Source organism: Chelmon rostratus, chromosome 13, assembly GCF_017976325.1.
Source record: "Chelmon rostratus isolate fCheRos1 chromosome 13, fCheRos1.pri, whole genome shotgun sequence".
Taxonomy (NCBI): Eukaryota; Metazoa; Chordata; class Actinopteri; order Chaetodontiformes; family Chaetodontidae; genus Chelmon; species Chelmon rostratus.
The window spans coordinates 2,278,070-2,291,846 of record NC_055670.1 but is presented as its reverse complement, the minus strand read 5'-3'; the positions used below and the strand labels follow the sequence as shown (position 1 = coordinate 2,291,846).

Genomic DNA, 13,777 nt, shown 5'->3' with positions numbered 1-13,777 from the left:
GTGCAGTGCATCATAATGTAGACCCAATTAATCCATGATTAAATTCATTGCCAACTATTTTTCTAAGTGATTTTAATTGACTTAAGCAGAAAAAATGGGGATTGAGGAATGCTTTGTGTTTTTATTACCTGATTAGTAAGGCTAGAAGGAAGAGGGACCACAGAAAGAGAAGTGAGGAGGCTTTTGTATAACACTCCTCTCCTCCTTGTCGTATCTTTGTTCCACCTCTTTTTTTTTTTTTCTCTCTCTACACTCCTTCTCTCATTCATCCATACCTCTATTCCCATTGAGGCCAGTAGACCGGATTTGGCTCTTAGTTAAGGAGCTGGTAGAAGTTGAGTCAGCCATGTATTTCTCTTTTTCTGTTCTAGTTCCCTTCCTCTGTTGACCCCACCCTCTCCAGCTTTCATACCCAGCCACTCAGTGCCCCCTTTATAATGGGAGCAAATGCATACTTAAAGTAATGTCGCAAAACACATTCATTGATTGTCACTGTCAGCTTTGTGAAGTCTGATCCATTTCCTATTCTTTGTTTATTTATTCTGGGCAGCACAGCCTTTAAATACAGAAACCATGCAGTGTTGTGTCAGGTGAGCTGAGCTGACTAACTGGGCAGGGGAGTGACGAATATATTTTCTTTATTTGTAAGTAAAATGTGTTGAAGAGAAAACATCATCATCATGTTAAGTCTTTATAAAAAAGAAATATGGCTTAAATTGGGAGAAAAAGTATGAACTGCACGCACATGATGATCTCATCACCTACAAAAAATAAAAAAGTTTGGCTTCCTCCCACGATTAACGGCCTAATATTGAAAATGCCCATTGAACCTCACAGGGAGTGATACAAAGGTTGTGCGTTGGCTTTTTGAAACCGATGAATAGGGATTATGCTAAATCACTCTGAATAACAAGTTTAAGTGCCTTCCAAAGCAAAACTTGTTGTTGATTTTAGTTCCCCCCCTCCCCAAGAAAAAAAAAACAAAAAAACTGAGTCATTCATCAGGGCCCATTTGAGCGATAATAGCAGTGGGTGGTTGGAAAGGAGGGAGATGGAGCATGGGAGGGCTCGGAGGAGGACAGTGATGGAGGGAGCAGCGGAGAGGGTGGAGGAGGAAATGTGACGGGACAGTGAGGATGAGTGGAGGGTGTGTGAAGGTGATGGTTACAGATAAAGAGATGGGAGTGGAGAATGAGGATGATGAATGGCCAAGGGGGGAGAAAAGCAAGTGAGAGCCATTCTTCACTCTCACTGGACGTGTCCTTGAGCAAGGCACTTAACCCCTCAGCTGCTCCTGCCAGCAGCAGGATAAATGCTTGTTGCTGGGCAGCTCCCTGCGGGAAATGTTGTGTGGCTGCGTGAATATGAATATGAAGCAGTGCCCACGCACTGTGTAGATAGAGGTTAAAAAAAAAGCAGAGAGGAGGAGCGATCGTGTCAGAGACTAAGGGTGAGGAAGCCAGAGATTAGAGCAACTGGAGGTTTAGGATATTTGGATGTTGTCAGACTTTTCATCGTCTTTCCCAGTTGGCTGTTGGCACGTCATTGGGGATGAGGCGGTGTTTGAGGGAGGGATTGACTGAGTTGCTAAGAGAGGGTGCTTTAGAGGAAAAAGAAGGGAGGGTGTGGTAGGAAGAGACAACAAGAGAAGAAGCGAGGCACATTAAGATGTTACTATTTAAGACAACAGAAAGAGAACAGAAAACAGGAGGAGACGAGAGAGACGTGTGGATAGATGGGAGGCAGGGTTGAAGCGGAGAGTAAAAAAAAAAAGGGAAGTGGAGACCAAAAAACATAAGTGAGAGAGAAGGATAAAAGAGAGGGAAAAAAGCACATGGATGAAAAGACTAATGGAGCTACTTTATGGATTTGTTACTTGTGTTATATTAACCATTTTATGATGAATTCTCTTACCAAATTCTTACCAAAATTATACAGAAGTTTAAACTTGGCGTAATCGATGAGTCTAAAAGTACATTTTAAAAGTAAAAGCACAATTGAATCTATTACTTTAAACACTGAAAACATATTAAGGTCTGCCTGTACCTGTGTTTATGGAGCCTATTTTGCCATGTTTTTGTGTGTAAGTAACTAAACGGGACACCAGTTCTTGAAATTGGTCCAGCATTAAATGAGAAACGGACTGAAAGGTAGTCCCTCCATGCTTTTGGGCACCATGTATGTATGTGTTTTTGTCACTGACAGAATCAGATTGTCTAAGAACATTGTGGAAATGATCCCTTTGGTTAAAGAGTAAGATGTGTGTTGTTTAACCTGAAACAGCCGCTGTATTAGTCTCACCAAAGCCTCCAGACTCCATTTACAGAAACAGGTCATTTTATCATGTAAAACACAATTCATTCAAAAGCAACAGAAACACAATGAAATTCACCAAAACTTTCTTTGTTCATCTTTCACTGTTACAAGAATATAATAATGGTTTGACCAGCTACTATTTCTTGTGGTAACTAGTGAGTTTAGCAACATTTCATTGACTAGTGGCACTGAACAGGCACATCCCTAAATTTATGTGCATCCATAAGTAATACCTTCGCTGTTTGTCCTCTCATCTGCATTATTCATCAACTTCAGTGGCAGATGGATCATTAAATTGTTTCTTATTGTATGTGTTGTTTCTCTCTGGTTATTTGGGACTTAAGTTGACCCAGAATAGAAACCAGAGTAAGGGCTGAAGTTTACTCGCACAAACACAGGAATGCACTGTGTATTGTGCCAAAACTTGATAATAACAGGGATTTTACTGTGCATGTAACATTGAGCCATGGAGGGTGACTGTAACGGACAACACCTGCACTAAAGCTCTCATCTCCACACTTTGTATTCCACAGCAGCTTAGGGGGAGTCTGATTTGGACACTTGTAGGTCTGTGTGAAATTCAACTGGAGCTGTGTGACCAGAGAAGAGCTGATAGTGTAATGACATGAGAAACAGCAATACACTGCCAGTCAACACACGGGAAATGACAGGACAGAGTTTGTTGTGTTGGAGATGGTGTCTGTCACTTTGAGTACATTGAAAATGGTCCTGGACTGACCCATGCTGGAGACTCTCCCTGAGTTAGGCACCATCTGACAATTTCACCGTTGGATTATTCATGTATTATTCATATATCCGTGTTCTCTCTGTGCTAAATTTCCTTTTGAAATTGATTCACAAAAGTGAAGCCGCTCAGTTGCGACAGTATACTTTTTTAATATTGAAGTCAGTTGGGAAATTGAAGTTGTGATTGTGGGACCAGTTTAGGTCATTTTAATCAGTTTTCCCTGTTGGTTCAGTTTGAATAATACTGCTTTCACACTGGACAAATAACCCACTATCATCCACCAACATCTGGCTTTTGTCTTCTGTGGGAAAGGGTGCAATCAGTATTCATTCCCAGGTCAAATGCCTCTGCAGTACTTACCAGCTCCGGTCAACTGTGACGGAAACATGACACCCGGGTGGACATGCTCATTTTCACCCACTTTCCAGCACAATGATGATGCACATTGAAGTTCTGGATGCCAATGCTCTGATATTGGTGTAAAAGTAATATAACAGAGACTAGCTCCTTATGAAGACTTAAAAGACAAAATGAGCTTCAAGAATACATACTCTTATGTGTGTTGACGGGCTCCTCTGAGGCTAGGCACACATTTTCAGACCTACAAATGCCTGTAGAAGAACGCTGCTGTAAACAACAAAGCAATAGAAGTGATAACAGGTAATGGTTTGATGTAGGTGAGACACCGATAAAGTTCTGATTTATTAGGAAAAACTGATGGGATGAGGTTTTCTAGTCATTTGACTTCTTTTGCTGTGTGTCTGTCACCATCAACACAGTCCTGAAAACACAAGCAAACTCACATTGAAAAGACAGAAATAGAAAAATAAGGAGAGATCAATGAACATGAGGGAGAAACTGGATTAAGGACAGAGGACAGTAGGAGAATGATGTTGGACCAGAAGGAGAGAGAGATAGAGATGCAGACTGGGGATGGGACAGGAAACACAGACTGAGCAGCAGATGAAGAGAAGACGGAAGAGACAGAGGCTGTGATTCAGAGAAAAGAGTTTATGCGTTGGAGATCAGCATTCAGGAGGAGGAGGTGTTGGTCTGAGAGTGGAGGCGAAGCAGCAGTGATGGATCGTGTTTACTCCTGCTCCTGTCCCCAGCTTTATTCTCTCTCCTCTCTCCTTCTGTTTCTACCTCTTTCTCTTATGTCCTCACCACCTTCTCCTCTCTTTTCACAGTCTTCTGTTCTGCTCTCGTGGCCACCTGTTTGCACTGATCTAATTGGATCATCTCCTCCTCTTCTCTATTTCTTCCTCTTTTCCTCCATCCTTCCATTTTGCTCACTGGTGCTAATCGAGTTGAGTTTCTCAGCTCTCCTCGCCTCATTCCTCTCTTTCCCCCTTTCCTTCACTGAGCCTTTTCTTTCTCCTCAGTCCTCTGTCTCCTTCCCCTTTCTCTCCTTCTCTGCTACTTTTGCCTATGTCCTTAATTTGTGTCTTTGCTCCATGTCCTCCTCAGATATCAGTCTTTTGTCCTCACTCCACACATTTTCTCCTCTTTCTGCATTAATTTCTTATCCTCCCCTTTTCTAAAAATTCACTTCCTACCTGCTTTCATCTGTGTTTTCGTCGTCTTTAACTTTCACTCCACATCCCTCCTCCCGTATTCTCCTCTTCACTCGTCCGTCTTTTCTTTTTTCCCCACTTTATCTCAACTCTCCAGTCCATCCCTGCTCTCACACTTTTTAATCCTTTACCTCCTTTAATCTTAAAAACAATAAATGGCTCTCCGTCTCTATTCCTCCCCTCTGTCTCTCCCACTGGTCTTTTTTTTTCTCTCCTTACTTTCACTGGTGTTGCTCTTCTGTTCTGCTCTTCTCTTTTTCTTTTCTCTTGAGAACTCCACCACTCTTCATGCTTTTCCCTCCTCTCCACGTGTTTGTATCTCACCCTCTCTGGACTTTGCTTTAACTTCACTTATTTTTATCTACTTCTTTCCCGCTCTCTGGTGAATATGCCAGTTTCTTCTCTGCTAATTAGTAACTTCTGTGAGGGTCAGATACACTAGACTGGTTGACAAATGCTGCTGTGTGTCGACAGTAAAACGAGTTATTAATGGCCTGTAGAAAACTTGTTATTATTTGTGTTGTATTTCGGACCGAACATCACTGTGAAGTACTACAAACTTAAGGAATAACCATATCGTAGAGTAGAGTAGCAACCTTTCTATTTCTGTTGATTTTTCAAATGTTGAAAATGAGTTTTCTATTCTACTTCAACACATTGCATCTCTCTTTGGATAATCAAAATGTGCACTTAGAGAGTTTAGGCTCATGAAAGAGGAGAAAAAGTACAAAGGTGGAACTTTTTGAGGTTTCTGGTGGTATGTTTGGAGGAATTGGGAGATGTTTTGTGTCTTTTACCACACCCTTGTTTTGGGGAGCTCGTTAGCCCTCCGTTGACTTTCAGAGCAGTGGGAAGCAGAGGAGAGATCAGGAGGAGAGCTCGACTATTTACAGTGATGAATGAATCCACAGAGTCATCAGCTGCTTTCACTGGCAGGTAAAGAAACTTTACAAGAGAGAAAGAAACGGCCCCAACACGAAAGCATTCTTAATAAGAGACAAAGTATTGTCGCTTTTTCTTCTTGAAGCTATTTTGGTGTATGGTGTGTTATTTTTTCTGTCTTCTCGAGTTTGTTCTGCCAATACCTGCACCTCATTAGCACGCTGGAGTGTTTACCTTCCTTTTTTTTTTTTTTAGGCACAGAAACTGTACTCACAGCACTCCCACATCGAGTTGGTGCTATTCCCCCAGCCTGACGTACTATTCTCAGGCTGTTAGTTGGTTGAGCTCAGAGGACTGTCCTGTACACAGGCCGGTATGCTGGCCACCAATGTCAGTTAAGTAGACCATAAAGTACTGTACACGTGTGACTCTGGTGGTAGAGGAGCAGTTGTACAGAAGTCTCCTCTCTGCATTTAAGATTAATTTGTCTCGAGTTTTCCATTTAAACTTTTTCTGTAGTCTGTGTTTTACAATGTAAGCTGTGTCGAATCATGTGGTGGATGACAAAAAAAACTCTAATTCAAAGTTTAATGAATATCAGTGCTTTTGATGGAATAGTACATTGCACTATTTTTTATCGCAGGACAGCCTCTATATGCAGCTTGAACACAGTGGGAAAGTGGGTCAGAGGATCTCTTCAACATGACTGTGTGTATTTTAAAAATACTTAAAATTGCAGGGAAAACCCTAATTTCTTTTTTAAACTGGATCAACATTTTGGCAACATCGATGATATTCTGAGTCGTACAGTTGATTCTGTTTCTATCAAATTCCCCAATTCTGTCTGCGTTTTCTGTGTTACTGAAGTCATAGAGCCCTAATACTCTCTCTGTCTCTCTCTCTCCCAACCGGTCGAAGTCTGATTCTGCTTGAGGTTTCATGAGGGAATTGTTGGGTCTCTGTAGCTGAAGAGTTTGGTCTGTACCTGCTCTATATGTAACGTGTCCTGAGACGACATCAGTTGTGATTTGGCGCTGTATAAACAAAATTGAATTGAACTGAATTGCTCTGTTAACGGTGAAACAGTACACATTGCAAGAACTTAGGTTAAAGGCTTCCTGTATGTCCTGGTGAGTTTGCCAGCTTTGAACACTTGTCATATTACTCTGAACAAAACCCAGGTGAGTCTTTGATGCATAGTAGCTTTGTAACAGGCCTCTGTAGTACCTCAGAGTTTATTCCAAGGAGCAGGAGCTGCCTACATGAAAGGTTTTTTTTTTTTTAAACAAGGCTCTGTATGAGCCCTTAGTACAGACGGGAGCAGGGAGGTCTCAGGCTAAACATGACAGCTAACAATAAATCCTAATGTGGACAATGTTCAATTTAAGCAGTGAGTTGGCGGTGGCATTCGTATAGAGCACATCTTCGTGATCCACAGGTAACAAGGTGACATCTGCCAGCCTCTACTGTAAGTGACACAAGCTCTGTTTTATGCTGCTGAGTCTTTGTTTGAGTGTTGCCCCAGCTCTCAATACTGAATAATGAAGGAGCAGTTGAAACAAGTGGGCACTGACTATAAGCTGATACATTTGGCTTTTTCCCAGACAGAACTCTCAGTTCTTACTGCTTTAAATACAAGTTAAATTTGAGATTGCCATGATGAAACAAGAGTAACACTTCTGAAAGATTACTTGAATACTGAGGTTTCAAAGTGTAATTTTTAAAAGGAAAATAGAAAGGACAAGAGAGGTGAACATAAAGGGGACTTGGGAAGAGGATGAAGCAGGGACTGATGAGTAAGGAAAGTCATTTCTGATGACACATTACCCTTTGGTCAGTCACAAGCATCATAACAGATGCTGTTGCTGCTCCACTTGGACAAACCTGGAAATGCCACATCTTTGTGCTCCTGCATTTTCAAAGCAATAACACAAAGTTACTCCAGAGGAGACACCTCAGCTGTCTGTTGACTCCTGGGGAGAACATAGTTTGTTGTGAGTTTTTCACCACCCTACAACAGATGGATGATGGCATGAAGTAAGGTAACTGTTGGGGTGTCCAAACCACAACCCAACACAATTAAAGGCATATTTGGCACCAGTTGTGCCAAATATGATTTGGGAGTCAGAAGAAGGGGCTGTGAAATTGCTTTGTATTATACACCAAGAAGCACTCTGTCCCAGAGCCGCCCAACTGGGTGATGTGATGAGTACTGTGGTGAAAACTGTTAATCTGATCTGAGCAAGAATGTGTACTCAGAGAATTTTGGGTTTTCCTGGTGAAATATGGGAGACATACCACATTTGTGCGCTAGCTTAGTCGTGCAACAGTTCTGGAACAGTTCTATTCCGGGAGATCTGAAATTGATCTTGAAAGAGAAAAGGTCACAGCCTTGTTGAACTGAGCAGTCCTGGGTGGTTGGCAGACCTTGTTTCTTTAGCTGATCTCACGGGCCAACACATGGAACAAAAACCTGAAGGGAAAAAGTGGGCTTGTGTCGCAAATGTATGCAAACATCAAATCATATGTTGTGAAGCTTCAACTTAGTGACGACATTGCTGCAAACTTCTCAACACTGCAGGAAATGAGCTCCAGCATTTCTGAAAATTGGGGAAATATGTGAACGTCCTCACATCGTTGATCAGGGAATTTAACCAAAACTTTCAAGAATTTCCTGCATTAATGAGAACATAACCGTGTTCTCAAAGCCTTTTTCTGGAGGATGTGCAGTTGGAGCTGAATTAAAATGCAACAAGATGATGCATGACTAGCAGCTCTGGCTTTCACAAATCTACAGCCATTTAGAAAAGTCCAGATTCCCCTAGATGAAATGGTCCTGTCCAATACACATACATACGTAATATACGTACATACATACATACATGTGAGCAAACATTGTCTCTTTTGACACTGAACAAGAGCAGACTGCGGTCCAAGATGACAGACAGTCACCTCTATGAAAGACATCCACCTGACCTGACAGCAGTTCTTCAGTCCCAGGCCCAGCATCACTATCTTCATTAAGGTTGTTATTTACTGTGAATTTTGTAATGATACAGTTATCTTTGAATCATGTATACAGCATAAAGTGCCTAAAACTTGCTCATTAAGGTAGTCTCTTAAATTAAAAGACTTTTAGCCCAGGACTTTTTTCTTCATGTGGCCCCAAGTTTAGTCATCACTGGTTTCTAGTTTTCTTTTTTGGCTAAAATACAGTTTGCATGTGAGGAGGGAAAAAACCCCGCCCTGGACATTTTGTCCTTGTTCCTTCAAACAGAAAAAGAAGAGGGACTGGAACGACAGGGATGATTTTAGCGAGGAATAGCAGATTGCACAGAGAAGGGAGAAGGTCAGGGGAGCAAGGCAAGCCCAGTAATGTAGGATAATGAGATGAGAATGTCTAAAAGAGAAGCTGCAGACTCTGCAGACATAAACGCTACAGCACAAGCACCCTGTGGACAGATGGAAGGAGATAAAGAGATGGAGAATGACAGAAGTAGAACAGCAAATGAAGGGAACGATGGCAGAGAGGCAGAGGGACAGAGATAATGATGGTGATGGAAGACAAAACAGAGAGGAAATTAGAGGGAGGATGGGGGGGAAGAGAGGGACGGGCCTAAGGGGGTCAGGGAGGAAGGAGGGCAGGAAAGAGAGGGAGGCGAAGAGAAAAGTTTGGGGACTACGAGAGAGAGGCAAAACAGGAAGGCAAAGAGAGACGTGATGACAGAAGACAAAAAGTAAAAACAAGACGTGCTGTGATAAATGGCAAGAAAATAACAACTTTGTTTACATGCCTTCTGTTTCTGCACCCACGAATCCTGATTTGAAGTCTCTCTCCAAAGACATCCTGTATTTTTCTCCCGCTCCTTTTCTTAGAATCCTGTCAGTCTTGCGCCTTTGTCCTCTCAGTCGTCTCCATGTATCTCTTTAATTACACCACACTTTGCCTTTTTCCCCCTCACAGTCTCTCAGTCTGTCTGGACTGTGATACAGAGCTTTAGCTTCTGATGTCCAGGGACTGCTGACTGCTGACTGCAGCACACACATGCGGCCTGTTTGATCTCGCCGGGGAGCTTTTGATTTCCCTCTCATTTTTTGTTAAACCCTGAACCCGTCAAACAAATTCAGGGCATCGTACTCCCTCTCACTGACTGCCACTACGCCGCTGCCCAGCAGGAAGGCACAGAGACACACGTGGGATAAAAGGAAAGAGTGGGAGTGGTTAGCATTGTGATCCCTGTGAATAAACTGGCTTAGTGATCCTAAATGTTACTCTACACTGAGATGCAACACAAGAAACTGAAGAAGAAACATTGTCACTGTGTCACAGTCTCTGTGCCACCAAACACAACTGGAGGCTTTCCACTCTGCATCTGGCAGGTTTGTGAGTGTAGTCCAAATGTAAACTAATCAGACCTCATGAATAAGATTCCCCTCATTCATTCATTTTGAACACAGAGAGCAGGTGCCGCTAAGGCACATGGCAATATTAGAAACAGGGTGTCTGTTAGTGCTCGGGGAAAGAAGGACCTCTGCATTGCTCGGTCTTATTAAATATAATAAGAGTGTTCTGGTTTTGTTGTCAACACTCACTGGCTATGTGTTAATGTGAGGGTGCAGTATGCAGGCGCTGACAATTAAAATATATTCTGGTACTAAGAATGGACAAATAAGTGAGAGTGCAATTTCATTTAGTTCCTTCCTTTAGCACATACATTTGTATTGACATTAGCTCTTGAGATCTGGTAGCTTCCTTTTATCTTCTGGTTTCTAGAAGCACTAGGCTACCTCCTGCCCATATATTATGGTCCCTATTAGCTTAAGATTTGTGGTATACACATAAGATGCTGCTCCAAATAGTAATTGCCAGTTCACAGTTCAGTTGCTGACATATTAAATGGACTGTGTTAAGCCAAAAGACTCAGCAGCTCAGTTTGCCTCTAAAAACTGGGAACATTTAATTTCTAAACTACTTTGGCTCAAGGACAGCGTTTCATCCATTCTTTAGCCAGCAGCTGTTTCAAAAATGAGGTTTCTGTACACAGTTTCTTTCACGTGTACTATAATATTTAATTGTCCGCATGGATATACAGTATATACAATACATCAGTATGTGGCCTCTGCAGGCCAGTCAAGGTCTTCCACACCAAACAGGGCAAACCATCTCTTTATGGACGTGGCTTTGTGCATTAGATCACTATATGTTAAATAAGGAAAGTCCTCCCCAAACTATTGCCATGCAGTTGATATAGCACTGTGTGCTGTAGCATTAGCAAGACATTAGAAGCACATGTATGGAATGAGTATGTATGTATGTGGAATGAGTGAATCTGTTTAGAGAGTGAGAGAATGGGGTGCACAGCAGTCACAATAGTATCAGCTGTAATAATAATAGAAATATGAATAATAATAAAGTAGAATTTGATGGTATTTGTATATAGTTAGAATATGTATATACAGTAATCACAGAAATGTGACTATATGCGTAAAGTATATCTAAATATATGATAGTATATTGTATTGTATGTATCTAATAACAATAATCTATGTACATAGTAATAATAGAAATATTAATGAAATATAATATGAGTTTGGATTTCACAATAATGTCCACATGCTCAAAGTTTAGTTGACTGGTTTCAATTGGCTTCATTGATGAGTCTAACCAGCACAGAACCATGTGGAGCTCTGTGACTAACTTTATCACCATCATTAACATGAGGCAGACTGAATTCGAGCTGATAAATAGGACTGTAACCTGCTTAGTGTGGTTCCTTTACTGCCAATTAAGTGTTCCAGTCTCTGTAATAGGATCTGATGGTAAGTGGTGTAGAATGCCCTGCTAAGATCTAACAAGACTAGTACAGAGAAAAGTCCTCTGTGTGGTACAATCAGAAGGTCATTTGCAGCTTAGACCAGCGCTGGCTCTGTGCTGTGATGCACTCCAAGCCCTGATTGGAAATCCTCAAATAAACTGTTGTTATGTGGAGTCACACAACTGATTGGCGACTGCTTTCTCAAGGATTTTACAGAAAAAAGGTTAGATGTAGGTGTGAAGTTGGCTAAAACCCCTGCATACTGAGTAGGCTTTTTAAAAAGAAGTTTAATAACAGCTACTTTAAAGGACTGTGGCACTTAGCCTGTTGATCATATCTAGTAAAGAAAGCAGCCTAGTTCTGATGGCGTCCAATTGACAGGTTGTTGATTTAAATGAAGAAAATACAGAAGTTAGTGAAGGTCGTTGGGAGAAAAGCAGTCCAAATATATATCAGGTCTAACAGCTGTTTGTGAGGGTCCTGTGTTTGAACACATACTGGTTCCAGGAGGTGATGAATTGTGTCTAATAATTGTACTTTTATCTTTAAAAAAGCTTATAAGGACACATGGCTCAATAGAGTTGTGGCTCTCTGTCAGCCTGGCTTCAGTGCTGAAAAATAACCTGTGGTTGTTCTTATTTCCCTCTGTGATGAGTAATGGGCTGCCCTGGCTGCCCTGCGGAGGATCTTCCTGTATATTCATATTTTTTTATTACTATCTTGCCAGTCTAAATGGAATTCTTCCACATTGGTGGAAGTTTTCCAGATGTTAGCTTTAATTTAAAGGCTTTGGAGATATACCTTTTTTTTTTTTTTTTTTTTTTGGAGTTGAGTGTCATATGCTCTGTCCCTGCAGCACTGTCAAGATGATCAATTTGTTGGGGGCAAGTTAAAATAGGAGTCCTCTGTTATATTGAGACATGGCATTGAATTAAATGCAGCTGAAATCACTTCCTTAAATCGAGCTACAGCACTTTCAGACAGAGTAGTGTAGTGTAGGGTCTTTTGCCTGCTGTTGGCTGTCTGGTAACAGGAATTCAAAAGTTATTCAATGATGGTATAAAAGAGGATTCTGTGAAGAGACTATTAAATGTTCAGGTTCACTGCTATATATCAGAACAAGGTTGAGGGTGTGGTTTGAACAGTGAGTGGGTTCATGTACGCTCTGACAGATGCCAGTCTAATACTGAGATGAACGCAGTACTAAGATTAGCATTATCGACATCCACACGAATATTAAAATCACCTACAATAATTACTTTATCTGTAATAAAAAAAAATCAGACTACTTATGAGTGCTGTACAGTATAACAAATACAATTGGCTGTAATGTTTTCCAAGTTGGGTGAGAAAGACTAAGAACAAGCTTTCGATTGAGGTACAGTTGAGCTTAGGTTTAGGGTTGATTAATAGGCTTGAGTCAAAAATGGCTGCTGCAACTCCACCTCCTCAGCCTGTGCCTCCAGTATTAGTGTGACTAATGGGATAGTTTCATCTAGGCTAACAACTCTTCATGACACAGCCAGGTTTCAGGCAGACTAAATAAATTAATACATTTATTTTTATGATAATTAATAAATTCTAATACAATATGAATACTATTATTCTTATCGAATACTACTAATACATCTTTAAATGATATAGATCTGATGTTTAAGTGTCCACATTCAATTCTCCTATCGTGTACCATTGCATTTTTATGTATTAACTCCTCTTCTGTTTACTTTTGTCTAAATAAAGTCTCTGTCGTTCAGACAGTAGCGTTAAATAGACAAACCATAATCTTAAAACATTCTTGCCAAGAGAGCAGCCCATATTGAGGCCACCCCGCTTGTTTCTAGCAACAGCCATCTAGCCTCCCATGGGAATCCTTTTCCCCTTTGCAGATATTGCTGTGATGACATGCTCAGTAACGAGCTGTGCCAGCAGGCAGACACACACACACACACACACACACACACACACACAGAGTGAAAGAGGGAAACTAAGATGGTGTAACAAACAGGAAAGAAATTTTAATTTCCTCACAGCTTTATGAATTCCACTCAAACACATGACTTGCCAAGCCCACACAAACCTTACTCCTTACTTAAAATGCAGTAATTTGATTCAACCACGCTGCAACCAAGTACAAGCTCATGTTTGAGGGAGAGTTGGAAGGTCGAAGAGGTTAAAAAACAGTCCAAATGAGATTAAGAGGCGTGGAGAAGAGTGAGAAATGGATGCTGAGAGGAAAGAGGACAGACAAAGAGTGAAAGATTTCTGTAACAGAGATGACCAGCAGAAAGATGTGGGGAAATGGACCATACAATGAGTACAGGAAAACAGAGGGGAGAGAAGATGAGAGAATTATGTGGAGTGGGACATGAAGGAAGAGATATCACCTAATGCATTAACAGTGAACCAAATGCACATGTATACATATATATATATATATA

General features: G+C 41.1%; 1 protein-coding gene across 1 annotated transcript in view; it reads left to right on the top strand.

Moving 5' to 3' along the window:
* Window positions 1–13,777, top strand: part of man1a2 (mannosidase, alpha, class 1A, member 2) — a 131,899-nt gene that overhangs the window by 77,131 nt on the left and 40,991 nt on the right. The window lies entirely within an intron of this gene.